Source organism: Meriones unguiculatus, chromosome X (genome assembly GCF_030254825.1).
Source record: "Meriones unguiculatus strain TT.TT164.6M chromosome X, Bangor_MerUng_6.1, whole genome shotgun sequence".
NCBI classification, from domain to species: domain Eukaryota; kingdom Metazoa; phylum Chordata; class Mammalia; order Rodentia; family Muridae; genus Meriones; species Meriones unguiculatus.
Genome location: NC_083369.1, coordinates 51,666,164 through 51,685,596, shown reverse-complemented (window position 1 = coordinate 51,685,596; position 19,433 = coordinate 51,666,164). Strand labels below are relative to the sequence as shown.

Genomic DNA, 19,433 nt, shown 5'->3' with positions numbered 1-19,433 from the left:
CATACAATCTTAAACTCAGGCACCAATCTTCCCTGATGTAGCAGATTAGAAAGTGAGGCCCCGAGTCTCAGGGAGGCAGAGTTATTAAAGGGAAAAACCACAAATGGGGAATTCCAAGCCTAGCAGTTACAGAGAAGAGTATGTTGTTTGTTTTGTTTTGTTTTGTTTGGGGGGGGGGGCTATTTCAGCAACTTAGATGACCTTTAGGCCAATTGTTTCAAGCCACCTGGCCAAATCGAAAGATTTCTAAGGTATCTGTATGATAGCCTGCTGGGGGAAATGGAAGACCCACTAACACATTCTGTGGCATTTATGACAACCTGTGGGGTGGAGGACTGATTATAGTTATCTATTTAAACATTCTGTGGTATCCACGACAACCTGAAAGGTGGAGGGCCATGTGGCCCTTATTGGAACCCAAGGTGGAGATCAAGTCACTCCAAGGTCAGTCAATTTAAGATAGAGTCTGAGAAACAAAATGAAGCCACCCCTGCAATCCTCAATTCCTTCAAAACTAGTCTTTGTTGGCTTTCGTACATCTGACTGAGAATATAATAAGCTCTAAGTGAGGCCAACATGACTGCCTAAGTTTTCTGTAATAAGTAGATTAGAACATGCCAATGTGTTCAAGGGTTGTAACCTGGGAAAGTGGGGCTACTGCAAATCTGGCAAACAATCTACATTAGAATTACATCTGCGACTTAATAATATGGAAGTTGGAAAAGATGTTGAAGCCTGGCTTAGGGGAATTTGTCTCAATCTTAAGATCAAACCTAGATCCAGGAAAAGTGCAGGAAATCTAACATGACTTAAGAGTCACACATAAATGTCACTTAAAAATTTCAATACTAAGAAAGCTGAAGTATTCCTTGCAAGACTGAGGCCAGCTTGGGCTATAGAACAAGACATGTCATTCGGTCAACCAACAATAAGTACATAAATAAAATCTGAAAACAATATAAAGTAGACCTGGAAACAGGAAATGAACATCATCCAGTTATACTTTATTTTCTTTTATTTATTTTTATTTTATTTTATGAGTATGATATTTTGTCAGCAAATATGTATGTACGTAAAGCATTTGAGTGTCTGGTACACTCTGAGGCCACCAGAAGGTGTCAGATTCTCTGGATCTGAAATTATAGATGTTTGTGAAGCACCATGTCGGTGCTAGGAAAGAAATCCTAGTCCTGGTTAAGAGCAACAAGTGTTTTTCACTGCTGAGCCATCGTTTTAGGGCCAGTTTCACTTTCTAAAAATGTCTTCATCTTTCTTAGCAAAAATGAGAAGTAAATCATTTTTGGGTGTTTGTTGTTGTTTGAGGTTTTTTGTTTTGTTTTGTTTTGGTTTGGTTTTTTGAGACCAGGTTTCTCTTTTGTAGCCTTGGATGTCCTGGACTCCCTTTGGAGACCAAGCTAGCCTCAAACTCACAGAGATACCCCTGCCTCTGTCTCCCTGAGTGCTAGAATTGCAGGCATGCATGACCCTGCCCTGCTGAGAAGTAAATTTTTAACCTTACCTCTATAACCATGGAAATAATAAAATACACATAAAGAGCTAATTTGTGAAAAAGAAATAATAATGTGATTGGTATATGAAAATGAAGCATAAGAGATGGGAGAAAAGAGTACAGTAGAAGAATTAGTATGTCACTGCTCTCAGTTACTTTTCTATTGCTATGAAAAAAAAAAACATGACCAAGACAACTTATAAATGAAAGCACTTAATTTATGGCTTATAGTTAGAGTCCATGATGGTGACATAATGGCATGGTGGCAAACACAGCTGAGAGCTTATATCATGATCTAACATTGGCAGACAGAGAGACACTGAAAATGGCACAAGACTTTGGAAATCTCAAAGCTCACCTTCAGAGATGCACCACCTCCAAAAAGACAAGGCCACACCTCCTAATCCTTCCTAAATAATTGCACCAAGTCAGGACCAAGTATTCCAACATATGAACCTATAGAAGCCATTCTCATTCAAGCCACTATTGTTGCTTGTCAGCACATTTTTCACAGAACTCTGACTTTTGCAACACAAATATGTTTAACATTGCCAAAATATTAAGACATTTTATGAACATTGTGGTGGTTTAAATGGCTGTCATAGATTCATGTTTGAATGTTTGACCACAGGGAGTGGTACTATGAGGAAGTGTGGCCTTGTTGGAGTAGTTGAGGCCTTATTGGAGGAAGTTTGTCACTGTGGAAGCAGCCTTATAAGCTCAAGTCTGGTCAGTGTGACACAATCATCTTCCGCTGGGCACAGATAAAGATTTCAGCTCCTCCTCTACATCATGTCTCCCTACATGTCACCATCTTTCCTACTCTGATGATAATGGACTAAACTTCTGAAACTGTAAGCTAACCACAATGAAGTGTTTTCATTTAAAAGTGTTACCATGGTCATGTTGTTTCTTCACAGCAATGGAAATCCTAAGACAAATATACTCACTTGTATTGATATGGACAAACTTCAATGGCAAATTATAACCATTTGTGGAACATGGCCATCTGGTAAAAGGACTATGGTAACTGTTTGTCTGTAGTCCTCATTTATCCACAGAGGATACATTTGAAGAACCTCAGTGAAGGCCTGACATGATAAAATATAACAAATAGTATGCATCCATTGAAACACTGTCAAATAACTAACATGTATTTATATATTGTGTGTCCCAATGACTCCTTTGCATCCTTTGTGCTATGAGGCTATTATTATTATATAAATGAAGCATTACTTGAATACAAGCATTATGATGGTACTGCAGTTGATCTGATAGCTTAGACAATTAAAGCCTCGTGGGCTTTTCCCCATCTTACTTGAGAATCACCATCATTCCATTTTAGGTGAAAATAGAGCTTTCTGTTGAAGATGTTATCTTTCTTTCCATTAAATGGTTTTGGTTTCTTTGTCAAAAATCAAGTATTCATAGGTGTGTGGGCTTATTTCTGGGTCCTCTATTTTGTTCCATTGATCCACCATTCTGTTTCTATACCAATACCATGCAGTTTTTATTACTATTGCTCTGTAGTACAGCTTGAAATCAGGGATAGATATACCTCCAGATGATCTGTTGTACAGGATCGTTTTGGCAATTCTGGGTTTTTTTGTTTTCTCCATATGAAGTTTAGAAATTTTCTTTCAAGGTCTGTAAAGAATTGTGTTGGTATTTTGATGGGAATTGTATTGAATCTCTAGATTGCTTTTGGCAGAATGGCCATTTTCACCATGTTAATCCTATTGACCTTCCATCTTCTGATATCTTCTTCAATTTTTTTCTTCAGAGACTTGAAGTTTTTTTTTTTTTTTTTTTTTTTTTTTTTCAAACAGGTCTTTCACTTACTTGGTTAGAGTCACAACAAGGTACTTTATGTTATTAGTGGCTATTGTGAAGGGTGTTGTTACCCTAATTCTTTTTTAGCCCTTCTGTCTTTGGTATACAGGAGAGCTTCTGATTTTTTTTTTGAGTTAATTTTGTATCTAGTCACTTTGCTGAAGGTGTTTATCAGCTTAAGGAGTTCTCTGGTTGAATTTTGGGGGTTTATCATCTATACTCTCATGGCATCTTCAAATAATGAAACTTTTGACCTCTTCTTTTCCAATTGGTATCCCCTTGATCTCCCTCAGTTGTCTTATTGCTCCAGCAAGGACTTTAAGTACTATGTTGAAGAGATACAGAGAGAGTGGGCAGCCTTGCCTTTTCCCTGATTTCAGTGGGATTGATTTAAGTTTCTCTCCATTGAATTTGATGTTGGCTATAGGCTTGCTGTATATTGCCTTTACTATGTTTAGGTATGTGCCTTATTTCCCTGATCTATCCAAGACTTAAACATGAATGTATGTTGGATTTTGTCAAATGCTTTTTTTAGCATGTAAGGAGATGATCATGTGGTTTTTCTCCTTCAGTTTGTTTATATACTGGATTACACTGATGGATTTCCATATATTGAACCACCTTACATGCCTGTGATGAAGCCTACTTGGTCATGGTGGATGAGTGAGATATCCCAGAAGCAGAAAGACACACACCGTATATACACACTTAAAGGTGGATACTAGACCTATAAGAGGAAAAACATACTAAAATCTGTACACCTCAAGAAGATAAACAAGAAAGAGGACCCAGGGTAAGATGATCAATCCTCACTTAGAAAGACAAATATGATGGACATTGGAAGTAGGAGAAAATGGGTAACAGGAAGCCTACCACAGAGGGCCTCTGAAAGACTCTACTTAGCAGTGTTTCAAAGCAGATGCTGAGACTCATAACCAAACTTTGGGCAGAGTGCAGGGAATCATATGAAAGAAGGGGGAGTTAGTATGACCTGGGGAGAACAGGAGCTCCACAAGGACCAAATATATCTGGGCACAGGAGTCTTCTATGAGACTGATTCTCCAACCAACGACCATGCAAAGATGGTTCCTGCTTGGATGTAGCCCATGGCAGCTCATTATCCAAATGGGTTCTAGTAAGGGGAACAGAGACTATTTCTGACATGAACTCAATGGCTGGCTCTTTGATCTCTCCCTCTCCAAATGAGGAACAGTCTTGCTAGGCCACAGAGTAGGACATTGCAGCCAGTCTTGAAGATACCTCATAAGCTAAGGTGAGATGGAAGGGGAGAAGGACCTCCCCTATCAGTGGACTTAGAGAGGGGCAGGGAGGAGATGAGGGAGGAAGGGTGGGATTGGGATAGAATGAGGGAGGGGGCTATAGCTGGGATACAAAGTAAATAAATTGTAACTAATATAAAAAATAAAAATTTAATTAAAAATATATAGCTTTCACTCTAAGTGTTCTATTGTTGCTACTTCTGAACTCCTAGAACTTCTCAATGCTTAATGTAACTTAATCTGTGTTTTATACCCTTAAAATAAATGAAAGTGGTTAAAGATAAATGAAACTGAATGGCTTCTCTTGAACAAAGCATTAGCAATTAGGAATTTTCTCTTTTTATAGAAAACTAAATAGGGAAAAGAATTGTTTTTTACTACCAGGAAATTTTTGTTACATTTATTTATTTAGTCTGGCTGTGCATACTCAAGTGTGAAAGCCAGAAGACAACTTTCAGAAGCCATTTATCTTTTTCTACCTGCTTTGTCTCAGGGACTGAAGTTTGCGTCATAGTTGAGGACAAGAATCTTTACTCCATGAACCATCTCACTGGTAATGGGAAAGCAATATAATTAAAACAGTTTTGTAAAGTAAAACAAAACAAAACAAACAAACAAACAAAAACATTACATTCACTTCCTAACTTGGAAATACCTGGGCTCTGAGAATAGAAATGAAGAAGACAAAAAGGACCAACAGAGCAACTACCTTGCTCTGTTCTCAACTCAGCTCTAAACTAGTGTGTGAGCTATGCAATAATTCTTTTCAATTTGCCCAACACTCTCCCCACTCTGATCATTTAGTGTCCTCGTTCTTTTTCTTTTCTGTTGTTGTTTTTGTTTCTTTATTTATCATGTTTCAACTTTAACAGTCTTCCTTATTGTTAAAGAGCAAATGATTCATACAACTTAAAAGTGTTACATTTTCAAGGGGGATTATGACTTTTACAGATTCATAAACCAAAATTCCAAAACTCTAATAGCAGACCTTAAGCTTCTGACACCAGGTTAAAGAATTGGAGGAAAGAGGCTTTCCAATACATCTGTTATCATATGCTTTTATATGAAGCCATAATATGTTTGTCAGAATGTCACAAATGAGAGACCAAAGGATTAAAAATCAGTGGCTATTATTTTAAAGCACGAGCCTGAACCAAGGACAGCCAAATAGAGATATGTCCAGCCTTAATGCCCTGAGAGGAAGAACTAGCCCCACTTCATTCTTTCCTGCCCATTAATTATACAGTTGCTAGGAAACTGGCCCAGATGGCCAGGCCAGAACTGTTTGTAGTCTTGGTGCCTAAAGTGGACCAATCATTTCAAAAGCCAATTTCCCTTACCCAATCATGTAACGCCAAACATGTAAGTCCCTGCTTGCATTTTTTTCCCTTTAAAACTTCTGTACCCCTAGACCTCGGGGCCACATTCCTCTCCTGTTTCCACAGGAACTTTGTGTCCAGTGTTTGAATGCATATACAAGTTTAAAAAAAAAAAACCTCACGAATTTTCCGTGGAATCTATTTATTCCTGATATTTTGGGGTTCGTGAGCTGGGCAGAACAACAAATACTTTCTACCCTCAAACATGCTTAAAAGTTCTCCCTGAGACTGATTAGCCCAACTTGGGAACTGGGCTTTTAGCCCCAAACTATGTTGCCTGCAGACATAGAAAACTTCTAGTCTACTTACATTTACCACCATCTTCCATGTTGGAAAATATATCTTTATATTAATTTCCTTTGTATTAAGTTTGAGTTTAACTCCTTTGGAAGATTAAGGCAACATGTTTCTTATTTACAGATGAATAAACTGATACAAAATACAGAGTCGCCATTAGAAAACAAAAGTCAGTTACAGGAATGGCACTCGGCTTTGTTTTTTTTCTTTACCAGAAAAGCAACAGTTTTACAACTCAATCTCAATCTTGGCCCCTTTGGATCTGCTTTAAAAAACAAACCACCCAGAGCTTAAACAACTACATTTTATTTGAAATGCCATTTGGCTTTATATCATTTGCCATAATCTCCTTCCCAACTGTCCTGATATTTTCTCTTACAGATGCTGTCGGAAGGATTCCAATGCTGAATGCAAGGTTGGACCAGATGGCCTTAAAGGACTCTTCCAAATACAAGATTTTCTGATTCTCTGATTTAATTTTGATGATTCAATTTTGTGAGTTTGGCTATCACCAGATGAAATTATGTAGACATTCTGTCTTCCATCTGCCTTTAGATATATGTCAACTTATCTCTGTCCAAATTCATCATGTCAGTCAACAATTAAACACTCGTTTACATGTTATGTTATACAAAGCCTTCCTAAGAGCACTGATCCACAAATGTCAAAATAGTTAGAAGCAGTAGGTATATCTGAGAGAGACAATAAGGTTATCATAGTTTGAAGACACAAGGGAGTGTAATCATGTAACTCCATAAGCTAACTTCGGCTACTCATTATATGACATTTTGATTATAATTTGGGGCTCTCTTAGTTAGTTAATAGTAGAAGAATCAGGGGGTTAAGCAACTCATTGTAACTAACAATTACTGAGCTAATGGGTGATTACTACTTATAAGAATAGGAACTTTACACACACAGCCCAACTTTCACAACTTTCTGTAATGGGGACTAATTTCATAGTCCTATGTTATCTACAAAAAAAAAAAAAAAAAAAAAAAAAAAGAATACAAAACAAGGACATTTGTTCAACCGTGTTTGTAGCAGCTTTATTCGTAATAGCCAGAATCTGGAAACAACCCAGATGTCCCTCAATGAAAGGATGGATACAGAAATTGTGGTACATTTACACAATGGAATACTACTCAGCAATTAAAAACAAGAAAATCATGAAATTTACAGGCAAATGGTGGGAACTAGAAAAGATCATCCTGAGTGAGATATCCCAGAAGCAGAAAGACACACATAGTATATACTCACTTATAATTGGATATTAGATATATCTTATAAGGCAAACATACTAAAATCTGTATACCTAAGGAAGCTGGGCAAGAAGGAGGACCCTGGGTAAGATGATCAATCCACACTCAGATGGGCAAACAGGATGAACATCAGAAGAGGGAAACAAACAGGAAACAGGACAGGAGTCTACCACAGAGGGCTTCTGAAAGATGTTACCCAGCAGGGTATAAAAGCAGATGCTAAGATTCAGCCAAACTTTGAGCAGAGTGCAGGGAATCTTATGAAAGAATACGGACATAGAATGACCTGGAGGGGACAGGAGCTCCACAAAGAGAACAATAGAACCACAATATCTGGGCCTAGGGGTCTTTTCTGAGACTGATACTCCAACCAAGGACCACTCATGGATATAACCTAGAACACCTGCTCAGACGTGGCCCATGACAACTCAGTCTCCAAGTGGGTACCCTAGTAAGGAGAACAGGAACTGTATCTAACATGAACTCAATGGCTGGCTCTTTGATCACCTCCCTCTGAGGGGCGAGCAGCCTTACCAGGCCACAGAGGAAAACAATGCATCTAGTCCTTATGAGACCTGATAGACTAGGGTCAGATGGAAGGGGAGGAGGACCTCCCCTATCAGTGGATTTGGAGAGAAGCATAGGAGATGAGAGGAGGGAAAGTGAGATTGGGAGTGAATAAGTAAAGGGGCTACATTGGGATACAAAGTGAATAAACTGTAATTAATAAAAAATAAAAATAAATAAAAAGCCACAATACGCTGACTCTAAGTTTCCCAAGATCAAACAGGGAATAATGCTAGGAGGCAATTTGACTCTAGCCTATAATGTTTATTAATGAAATGTGTCATCACAAGGATGCAAATTACTTGATAGCTGTATTTTTTAATTTTTAATCTTTTTGCAGTAACTGTATATTAGTTACTTTTCTGTAGCTGGATTAGAACACTGTGTCCAATCAACTTATAGAAGGAAGAGTTTATTTTTGAATTCCAGAGGTATAAGTGCACATCATGACATGGAGGCATGACAACAAGAAAAGGAAGCTGAGAACTCACACTCTCAACTGCAAGCATGAAGTAAAGAGACTAAACTGGAAGTGCTGTGAGGCTTTAATTCTCAAAGCCCTTTCCTGGTGACATACTTACTCCAGTAAGGCTCACCACCAGAGCCTCCAGAACAGCACCACCAACTGGGTGCATAGTGTTCAAATATCTGAACCTATAGGAGACATTGTCATCTACATACAGTTACCTCTAAAGTTAAAGCTAAGAAGCAATATGTCTCTTGGTAGTTTATGTAGTAGATAGAACACATCTAATTTCATCTTGAGAATTAACCTCTCTCTAATCAACTCATACTATACTCATACCTATGCCAAATAGTTCTAAACATCTCTTCACATCTCAAATAAGGATATCACCTTTGACTTTTCAGAGAAAAACAAACAAACAAACAAACAACAACAAAAACCACAAGAAACAAGAAATAAAAAGCAAAAGTTTGTATGTGTCAATTTTTTGGTCTCTCTACAACAACATATATGCCTGACTACTATGTGTGAATCTTGTCATCACTCAGAGGAAATCTTCCTCCTTTACATCCTCACTCCTGCCTCACACTTGACTATCAACTACTCCTTTTCTCTATTTCTTTTTACTCTTTCTTTCAAGTGAATCATTCTGACTCTTTTGGTTTGGGTTTTGTTTTTGTTTTTCTTTTTTTTTTTTTTAATGTCCCCCTTATGTAGCTCAGGCTGGCTTTAAATTCATGTTCATCCTACCTCTGCCTTAGGGTGTTGGGATTTAAGGTATGTGCCACTGTGCTCAGCCTTCCTACTATTTTTTTTTTAATTTTTATACTGTCCAATTAAAATAACTAACACCTTGACTGGATATCACATCCACATCGCCTATTAGTCTATCTCTCTTCTGTGTAATTACTCACAACTTGTCCTATTTTTATTCCCCCACTGCTAACATCACAAACAAAAATTTGATTCACATCCTTCTTACTATACTAAGTCAGCTCTCATTAATACCAATTGTCCCAGATAACTAAATCCCCCAAGATTTTCATTCTTCTTAAGTGATCTTTAATTAGCTATAGATATTGTTCACTACTCCCTTCTTGCTCTTCAATTGAAATACACTTTCCTGGTTATTCTCTAAAGCTAATGACTGCTTTATATCCATATCCATTTCATTTACCAGAGTTTTCCTTCTATCAACCATTATGTGTTCCTCAAGATGAGTACATACTTAGGTAAATATAAATGACCGCAGTTTTCTCTTAATTTATTTAAAATGCATATGACTACTTAAAGCAAAATGATAACACTGTTTAGAGTGGTTTCTAAGGTATGTAAATGTAGTACTCATGACAAGTGTAACACAAAAGATGGTGAAGAGGAGGTTAATGGATCTATGTGGTTTCAAAGCTCTACAATTCATGAAGTGGTCCCATATTAACTCTAAGTAAACTGAAACATTAAGGATGTATATTGTGATTTCTGGGAAACCATTAAAAATAATTCAGAGATTAAGCTTTAAAACACCAATAGCAAAATAAAAATGGAGTTTGAAAATATTCAAGTAACCCAAAAGAAGGCCAGACAGAGAACAAAAGTGTCAATAACAGAGGAGATTGATAGAATACAAAGACTAAGTATAACCATATCCATAATTATATTAAATATTCACTTTGATGAAGTCCAATTTATCAGTCTTTGCCTTTATGAATCATTCTCTAAGTGATGCAGCTGATATTCACAGTGAGGATTAACACTGGAGTTAATATCTTTACAACTAATGCACTGCTAAGACTTCTTAGTATCTGAGTTTCAGGAGATCTCATCCATCAGTCCTGCAAAGAGGGACTGCAGTATGGGAAATCTAGAAAAAAAGAGACTTTCAGACTCCTTTCTAATAAAAGAAAGCCCAGTAGACCCCAAAAGCATACAGCATTGAGTTATACTAAGGCATGCTTTGTCCTTGGGGTGAACTTTTCTCATTGCCCTAGTGGGTTATCTAAAGGTCTGTAATTTGGACATAGAAGATCACAATATGAAGTTTCCTTTTAGGTAGATTTCAGAAGAACAGGAACCGGATGGAGCTGCTATTTGCCTAGGGCAAAACCAGCCTCACTGTACTCACTGTTTCTGGAACTATTCACACACTTTAGCTCAAGTTCAATTAGGACAGTGAGTTTCTTTTAGAGCACTGATTCTACACTGATTAATTTTTTATCAGTATCCAAATTAATCAATGAACCACATGTATATTGAAATTCCCTGAAACTTCTTGGCCTTCTTCTTTCATCCTAATACTACCTCCTGCTACATATGACATCTACTCCTAGGTCCCATTCTGTTAAATTAATTAGCCTAAGACTTCCAATTTCTCTTTTCTCTCTTAATCCTCCAGTGACACTGGATCTTGTTTTCCATGGGAAAAATTATCATTTAGTCCTATGACTTTTCATTTGACTTCCTAACCAGTAACTTACACAGGTAATTATGACTTCTACCCTACTTTCCAAGCCCCACACACCTCTTCATAGAGAATTGATTTAAGGTCATCAAGCACATCCATGTTGCTAAGGAACACAATGAAAGGTTTTTATTCACTATGCCCCTGCAGTATTGGCATTTCTGAGCACTTTCTTTCCCCTCAGCTTCCCTTATATTTATTCTCCTGGTTTGTTTTCAGCTCTGGCTATACTTTCCAATCTGCTGTATAAGCCTCTTTTGCCTTTATCAGTCAATTAAATGTTTTTGGTTATTTGGACTGTATAAGAGTCTCTACTTGGCTAAGGGTTTGTCTATCTTGTTTATTTTCTCAAAGAACCAGCTCTTGGTTTCATTGATTCTTTGGATTGCTTTATTTGTTTCTAATTGATTGATTTCAGCCCTAAGTTTGATTATTTCCAACCATCTGCTCCTTCTTGGTGTGTCTGCTTCTTCTTTTTCTAGGGTTTTTAAGTGAGCCATTAAGTTGCTTGAATGCACTGTCTCAAATTTCTTCTTGAAGGCATTTAGTGCTATGAACTTTCCTCTTAGCACTGCTTTCATTGTGTCCCACAAGTTTGGGTATGTTGTGTCTTCATTTTCATTGAGTTCTAGGAAGATTTTAATTTCTTTCTTTATTTCTTCCCTGACCCAGCTGTCTTTTAGTAGCAAGTTGTTCAGTTTCCATGTATGTGTAGGCTTTTTGCTATTTCTGTTATTACTGAGGTCCAGCTTTATTCCATGGTGATCAGACAGGATACAGGGGATTATTTCAATCTTCTTGAATCTGTTGAGGCTTGCTTTGTGACCAAGTATGTGGTCTATTTTGGAGAAGGTTCCATGAGGTGCAAGCTAACTAAAAGGCAGCAAGACACCATCCAAATCAACAAAATCAGAAATGAAAAGGGGGACACAACTACAGACATTGAGGAAATCCAAGCAATCATTAGGACTTACTTCAAAAGTCTATATGCAACAAAATTTGAAAATTTAAATGAAATGGACAATTTTCTTGATCGATTCCACTTACCAAAGCTAAATCAGGACCAGGTAAAGCAATTAAATAGTCCTATATCCCCCAAGGAAATAGAAGCAGTCATCGAAAGTCTCCCATCCGAAAAAAGCCCAAGACCTGATGGTTTCAGCGCAGAATTCTACTAGACATTCAAAAAGGAGCTAACTCCAGTTCTCTTCAAACTATTCCACAAAATCAAAACAGAAGCAACATTACCAAACTCATTCTATGAAGCCACAGTCACCTTGGTACCTAAACCTCACAAAGACCCAACGAAAAAAGAGAACTTCAGGCCAATCTCCCTTATGAACATTGATGCAAAAATACTCAACAAAATACTCGCAAACCGAATACAAGAACACATCAAAGATATCATCCACCATGACCAAGTAGGCTTCATCCCAGGTATGCAGGGGTGGTTCAATATATGGAAATCCATCAATGTGATCCACCATATTAACAACCTGAAAGAAAAAAAACACACGATAATCTCCCTAGATGCTGAAAAAGCATTTGACAAAATCCAACATCCATTCATGTTTAAAGTATTGGAGAGATCAGGGATACAAGGCACATATCTAAACATAGTAAAGGCAATATACAGCAAACCTATAGCCAACATCAAACTGAACAGAGAGAAACTTAAAGCAATCCCAATGAAATCAGGAACAAGACAAGGCTGCCCACTCTTTCCATATCTCTTCAACATAGTTCTGGAAGTCCTTGCTAGAGCAATAAGACAGTTGAAAGAGATCAAGGGGATACAAATTGGAAAGGAAGAAGTCAAATTATCACTATTTGCAGATGATATGTTAGTATACATGAGTGACCCCCAAAACTCTACCAGGGAACTCCTACAGCTGATAAACACCTTCAGCAAAGTGGCCAGATACAAAATTAACTCAAAAAAATCAGTAGCCCTCCTGTATACAAAAGACAAAAGGGCTGAGAAAGAAATTAGGGAAACAACATCCTTCACAATAGCCACAAATGACATAAGGTACCTCGGAGTAACCCTAACCAAGGAAGTCAAAGACTTCTATGAAAAAAATTTCAAATCTCTGAAGAAAGAATTAGAAGAAGATATGAGAAGATGGAAAGATCTCCAATGCTCATGGCTTGGCAGAATTAACATAGTAAAAATGGCCATCTTACCAAAAGCAATCTACAGATTCAATGCAATGCCCATCAAATTACCAACATAATTCTTTACAGAACTTGAAAGAAAATTTCTCAACTTTATATGGAATAACAAGAAACCCAGAATTGCTAAAACAATCCTCTACAATAAAAGATCTTCAGGAGGTATCTCCATCCCTGATCTTAAGTTTTACTATGGAGCAACAGTTTTAAAAACTGCATGGTACTGGCATAGAAACAGAATAGTGGATCAATGGAATGGAACAGAGGACCCAGAAATAAACCCACATTATGGACACCTGATCTTTGACAAAGACGGCACAACCATTCAATGGAAAAAAGATAGCATCTTCAACAAATGGTGCTGGTCCAACTGGATGTCTACATGTAGAAAAATGAAAATAGATCCATACTTATCACCCTGCACAAAACTGAAGTCCAAGTGGATCAAAGACCTCAACATAAAACCAGACACATTAAATCGGCTTGAAAAAAAAGTGGGAAATACCCTAGAACTCATTGGTACAGGAGAAAACTTCCTGAACAGAACACCAACATCACAGGCTCTAAGAGCAACAATCAATAAATGGGACCTCCCGAAACTGAAAAGCTTCTGCAAAGCAAAGGACACTGTCATCAAAACAAAGCGACCACCTACAGATTGGGAAAGAATCTTCACCAACCCTTTATCTGACAGAGGACTCATATCCAGTATATATAAAGAACTAAAGAAGCTGAAAAGCAGCAAACCAAGTAATCCACTTAAAAAATGGGGAACAGAGCTAAACAGAGAATTCTCTGTAGAGGAATACCGAATGGTAGAGAAGCATTTAAAGAAATGCTCAACCTCACTAGCCATTAGGGAAATGCAAATCAAAACAACCCTGAGATTTCACCTTACACCCATGAGAATGGCCAAGATCAAAAACTCAAGTGACAACACATGCTGGAGAGGTTGTGGAGAAAGGGGAACCCTTCTCCACTGCTGGTGGTAATGTAAACTTGTACAACCACTCTGGAAATCAATCTGGCGTTTTCTCAGACAACTAGGAATAGTGCTTCTGCAAGATCCAGCCACACCACTCCTAGGCATATATCCAAAAGAGGCTCAAGTACACAAAAAGGAAATTTGCTCAACCATGTTTGTAGCAGTTTTATTTGTAATAGCCAGAATCTGGAAACAACCCAGATGCCCCTCAACTGAAGAATGGATGCAGAAATTGCGGTACATCTACACAATGGAATATTACTCAGCAATGAAAAATAAGGAAATCATGAAATTTGCAGGTAAATGGTGGGATCTGGAAAGGATCATCCTGAGTGAGTTGTCCCAGAAGCAAAAAGACACACATGGTATATACTCACTCATATAGACATACAACATAGTACAAACCCACTAAAACCTGTGCATCTAAAGAAACTAAGCAAGAGAGAGGACCCTAACTAAAATGTCCAATCCCCATCCGGAAAGGCAAAGAGAATGGACATCAGAAGAAGAAGAAAACAGGAAACAACCTAGGAACCTACCACAGAGGGCCTCTGAAAGCCTCTGCCCTTCAGACTATCAAAGCAGATGCTGAGCCTGATGGGCAACTGTTGGGTAGAGTGAATGGAATTTTAGGTAAGAACTGGGAAATAGTAAGAGCTGGAGAGGACAGGGTCTCCACAAGGAGAGCAACAGAACAAGAAAATTTGAACACAGGGAACTTCCCAGAGACTCATACTCCAACCAAGGACTATTCATAGAGATAACCCAGAACCCCTGCACAGATGTAGCCCAGGGCAGTTCAGAGTCCAATTGGGTTACATAGTAATGTGAAGAGGGACTGCCTCTGACATAATCTGATTGGCCTGCTCTTTGATCACCTCCCTCTGGTGGGGAGCAGCCTTACCGGGCCATAGTAGAGGATAATGCAGCCACTTTTGATGTGAACTGATGGACTAAGATCAGAAAGGAGAGGAGAACCTCCCCTATCAGTGGACTTGGGGAGTGGCATGCATGCAGAGAGAGGAGGGAGGGTGGTATTGGGAGGGGAGGAGGGAGGGGCTTATGGGGGAATGCAGAATGAATAAAGTGTAATTGATGAAAAATTAAAAAAAAGTCTCTATTTTTATCAACATACACAGTGTTTTGACATGGTTTTGATGGACTGTTGCTGTGGCTTCACAAAGTGAACATGCTGGACATTTGATTCCCAATGCAGAAATGTTAGGAGATCAGAACTTTAAGAATTGTTAGGATACACATGGTCTACTCTCACAGATGTATTAATGCCATTCCTCTCACTCTCCCTCTTTTCCATTCTTACATGCTCTTTTGCTCTCCCTTCACACTCCAATAACATAATGGATTACCAGAAAACCTTATACCTCTAGTCTTGCTCTAACTCAAATCCATCACTCACATCACCACCAGAGTTGCTTTGGTCATACTCACAACATTAAGCCTTTTAGTGGATTCCCATTTATCAGAGGAAATTTATAACTCTATACAGAAAATGTTGACCCGTAGAATCCAGGGAATCTGTTATTACATGGGCCTAAAACTTGCATTTGCAAATCACAAGGCAGGTGAATTTGAACTAATCTCAGTTTCCTTATCTGGAAAAGGAATATAATAACAACAAGAAGATAGGCCAAGTAGTATGTTGTAAGCATCAGATAATTCTGCATATAAATAAAACACATGGGATGCTGTCCTATAATAAAAGACTTATCTTTGTTATTATTCAACAATGGCGAGGCTAGTTTTTACTATGTGACAAAAGCTACAGTAGATAAACCTAACAACAAAAAAGACAAGGTTCCAACCTGGGGAAACTGATTTACCATCTAGCCACATTTCTTTCACAAACATATTCTCTATTTTTCTCCTCACTTCTCTGTATATGCTGCTCCACAAGTTGTCTTTCTCTACTCTTGGGCATTTTCCTTTGTTCTTCTTGTCTCAGAATACAATCTCTCTCAATCATCCCTAAACACCAAACATTGATATTTATCTATGTTGTTCACCAGTGTTTTCTCAATGCCAAACATGTGTCTGACATATATAGGCAACAAATATATACTTATAAAAATAAGGAAGTTTCTAAATACCACAAAGACACTATTATCACAGATACCTTTGTCACAATGGTATTAGAGTGATGGTTTTTGGCTTGAGTACTTAACACTTAAACTCATCATTACCACATATCTTGCATTCTATAAGCTAAAACATTTTAAATATCTCAAGTCATCAATAAGGCCCTTTACATCTGAAAGTAAAAACATGAATTAATATATGCAGATGACTTCTAGTCTTATGCCCAGACCTTAAGGTCACCAGTGACCATGAAGAGCCAGACCAGCTATGCGAGAGCAAAGAACTTTATTCCAGCTTAAGCTCAGTCTCTACATATTCACCAACGCAGTGAATCAGAGAGGAGAGCCCTAAGCAGCTGCATGGCAGGGATTTTATTGGGTTTTATAGAATGCCGGGGAATTTCTGGTTTAGCAGTTACACAATTGGGTTACATTCAGCAAGGGCAAGCTTGTTATAAAGTGATTGGCTAACTAACATAATATTGAGCAAGCTATCTATAGACCTCAGGAATATTAGGCATTTTCTGTGCCATGAAATGTTCTACTACAAGGTCAGTAGGCCGTCCAGCACAGATGCACCACCCTGAGCTAAGATACCTTCCCATTCTTTTGGTTATCCTCAGGCTATTTCTGGGGTAGGGAATTTTATGACCTTGTTTCTGGAATTGGTGATCTATGGCCAAGTTCCTGGTGACTTTGGGGTGGGGTCACTGGTTCCTGGTGACTTTTGAGTGAGCTTGTTTAGGTCTAGTTCCTGGTAACCTTTGGCGGTGTCAAGCATGATCCTCTCATTGCCCCCTTCTCATGGTCATTTGAAGGCCCAATCATGGGTCTTCCAGATATGACCCTTCAGTGTCCTCCAGATTTACCCTTCCATAATGGGATCTGAGTACCATTAACTGTATCACTCAAGCATTCCTTCCTAAAAGTTACCAAGTGATTTAAAATGCAAGTCCCAAAGATAAAAAACAAAATCAAAATGAGTAAGGATCCTAGCAGGGTGGATATAAGGGTAATAAGCCAAGCAGATCTGTATACCAGGATTCAAACCATCCCTCTGGAATCCCCTCTCTCTTTTCAATCTCTCTCCAGGCTTTTTCTTACTCTTGCTAAGGATTCCCTAATCACTCCTGGGTGATTTACATAAAATCAACATTCCTCTCTAAGGGCTACACACAACCTGCCCTGCTGTAAAAACAATAGATCCAAGCCTCTTCTATTTTGCAAAACTACTTCTGCCAGAAAATTTTGGAGTACTTCGTGGCTTTCCATCCTGGAGCTTAGGCTCCATAGTTTTCTTTTACAACAAACAGGTCATCAGGCTGGAAGTAGGTGTAATGGACCCAAGTTGTCACTCCATCCACCTTCAAGGCCATTGGTATGGTCAGTAACATGACTTAGAAACCCTTCCACTGAGGCTCTAGGGACCACAGTCCAGAGGAGGACCTGTCTCAGAGAGCACACAGTTTAAGCCAAACATGTTTGTGGGACCAATGGACTCCCCAAAGAGAGTCCAGTAGGTCTCTTTCCCAAGATTCAGCAATTACCTAGGCCTGGAGGTTTGGAATAATGGGTAAGGGATTGCCAAACATGATCTCAAAAGGAGTAATTCCCATCTGATGAGGGGAATTGTGCACCCAATAGAGTGCAAATGGAAGGGGAGTCACCCAGTCACCACCAGTCTGTAAGTTCAATTTAGTTAAGGTCTCTTTTAAAATGCTATTTATTTTTTTCTGCCTATCCTCAACTCTGGGGTCTATTAAGAACAATGCAGTTCCCAATCAATCCCCAGAACTGTGGCCAAATTCTGACTTACCTTGGACAAAAATGCTGGTCCACTGTCTGACCCTATCATCTGTGGATACCTGGGAAGGACTTCCTCCACTAGTTTCTTTGCCACGGCTTGAACAGTTTCAAGTTTTACAGGAAGGGTTTCAGTCTGTCCTGAAAAGTATCCACAAATACCAACAAATAGCAAAACCCATACTTGCGAGGCTTTATCAGAGTGAAGTCTGTTTCCCAGTAGGCTCCAGGTCTCCTTCCTTGAAGCCTAGTTCCTGGGTTTTTGGCATTTACTACTGCATTGGTGACCTGACAAGCCTTACAGTTGTTGATGATGTTCTCAGTTTTTGAGTTGGCCACCTTGATCTTTATATCTGCACACCGAATCAAGTCCTGTATCCTCCTGATGCCCATGTGAGAAGACTGATGTGTCTTTGTCAGCATCCTTTCTCCCACCTTCTCTGAGAGGATTAGGTTTCCTTCTGCTGACCTCCATCATCCCCCCAGGCATTGGGTCATTGACAGTCCCTTTATCCAATTTAGATCTTCCTTAGTATACTTGGGTTTCTCTGGGAGGTTTGGGTCACCTGGGTCGACCAGCATGGTAGCCAAGACTGGGTTAATTTGGAGGGCAATTTGTTTGGCTACTTGGTCCACCTGATTATTTTGAATAATTGCCACTTTCTTTAGTTACCAGAGGGCTTTTTATACACATTAAGCCTCTTGTCTTTTCCCAGTACTCATGCTTTGGTCAGAGCAGTGAGTTCAGCTCTGTGTGGAGGTGCCTATTGGCAGAGGTTCTGCCCAAATGATAACAGTCAATGACACCATAGCCTCCTCTGTGTACCTCTGTCCATCCCGGATAAAACTACACTCATGTCAGTGAAACATGTTCCCTCTGCACCCGGCAGTGGGATGTCCTTTAAGTATGATCTGGTCCCAAGGATATGGGCCAGGATTCCAGCACAGTCATGACGGGGAGTATCCGAGTCTGCATCTCGAAAGAGTATAGCTGGATTCAGGGAAGCAGGTACCTGAAAAGTAATTCTGGCAAGACTGAGTAGTAACACCTGGTAGTGCGTCATGCGGGAATTGCTAAGCAGTCTGGAGGCTGCTTCAGCTCTCCCTCAATGGCCTGTGAAGCAGCGATAGTCAGATTTGGACCCAGAGTTAATGTGTCAATATCCTTGATTAGAAGGGCCACCAGGGCTATATGCAGAGGCATGGGGGCCATCCTGTAGCTAACAGTTCCAGTTTCTTGGATAAGTGGGTCACAGGGTGGCACCATGGACCAAGTTGTTGGGTCAGAACTCCTCTTGCCACACCTTTATTCTCATCCATGA

The 19,433-nt window shown here is 39.0% G+C and overlaps 1 pseudogene; it reads right to left on the bottom strand.

Annotated features, from left to right (window-relative positions):
• The window catches only part of LOC110542044 (ADP/ATP translocase 4-like), a 31,540-nt pseudogene extending 12,365 nt beyond the window's left edge, over positions 1–19,175 (bottom strand).
• Between the last annotated feature and the right edge of the window lie 258 nt (positions 19,176–19,433).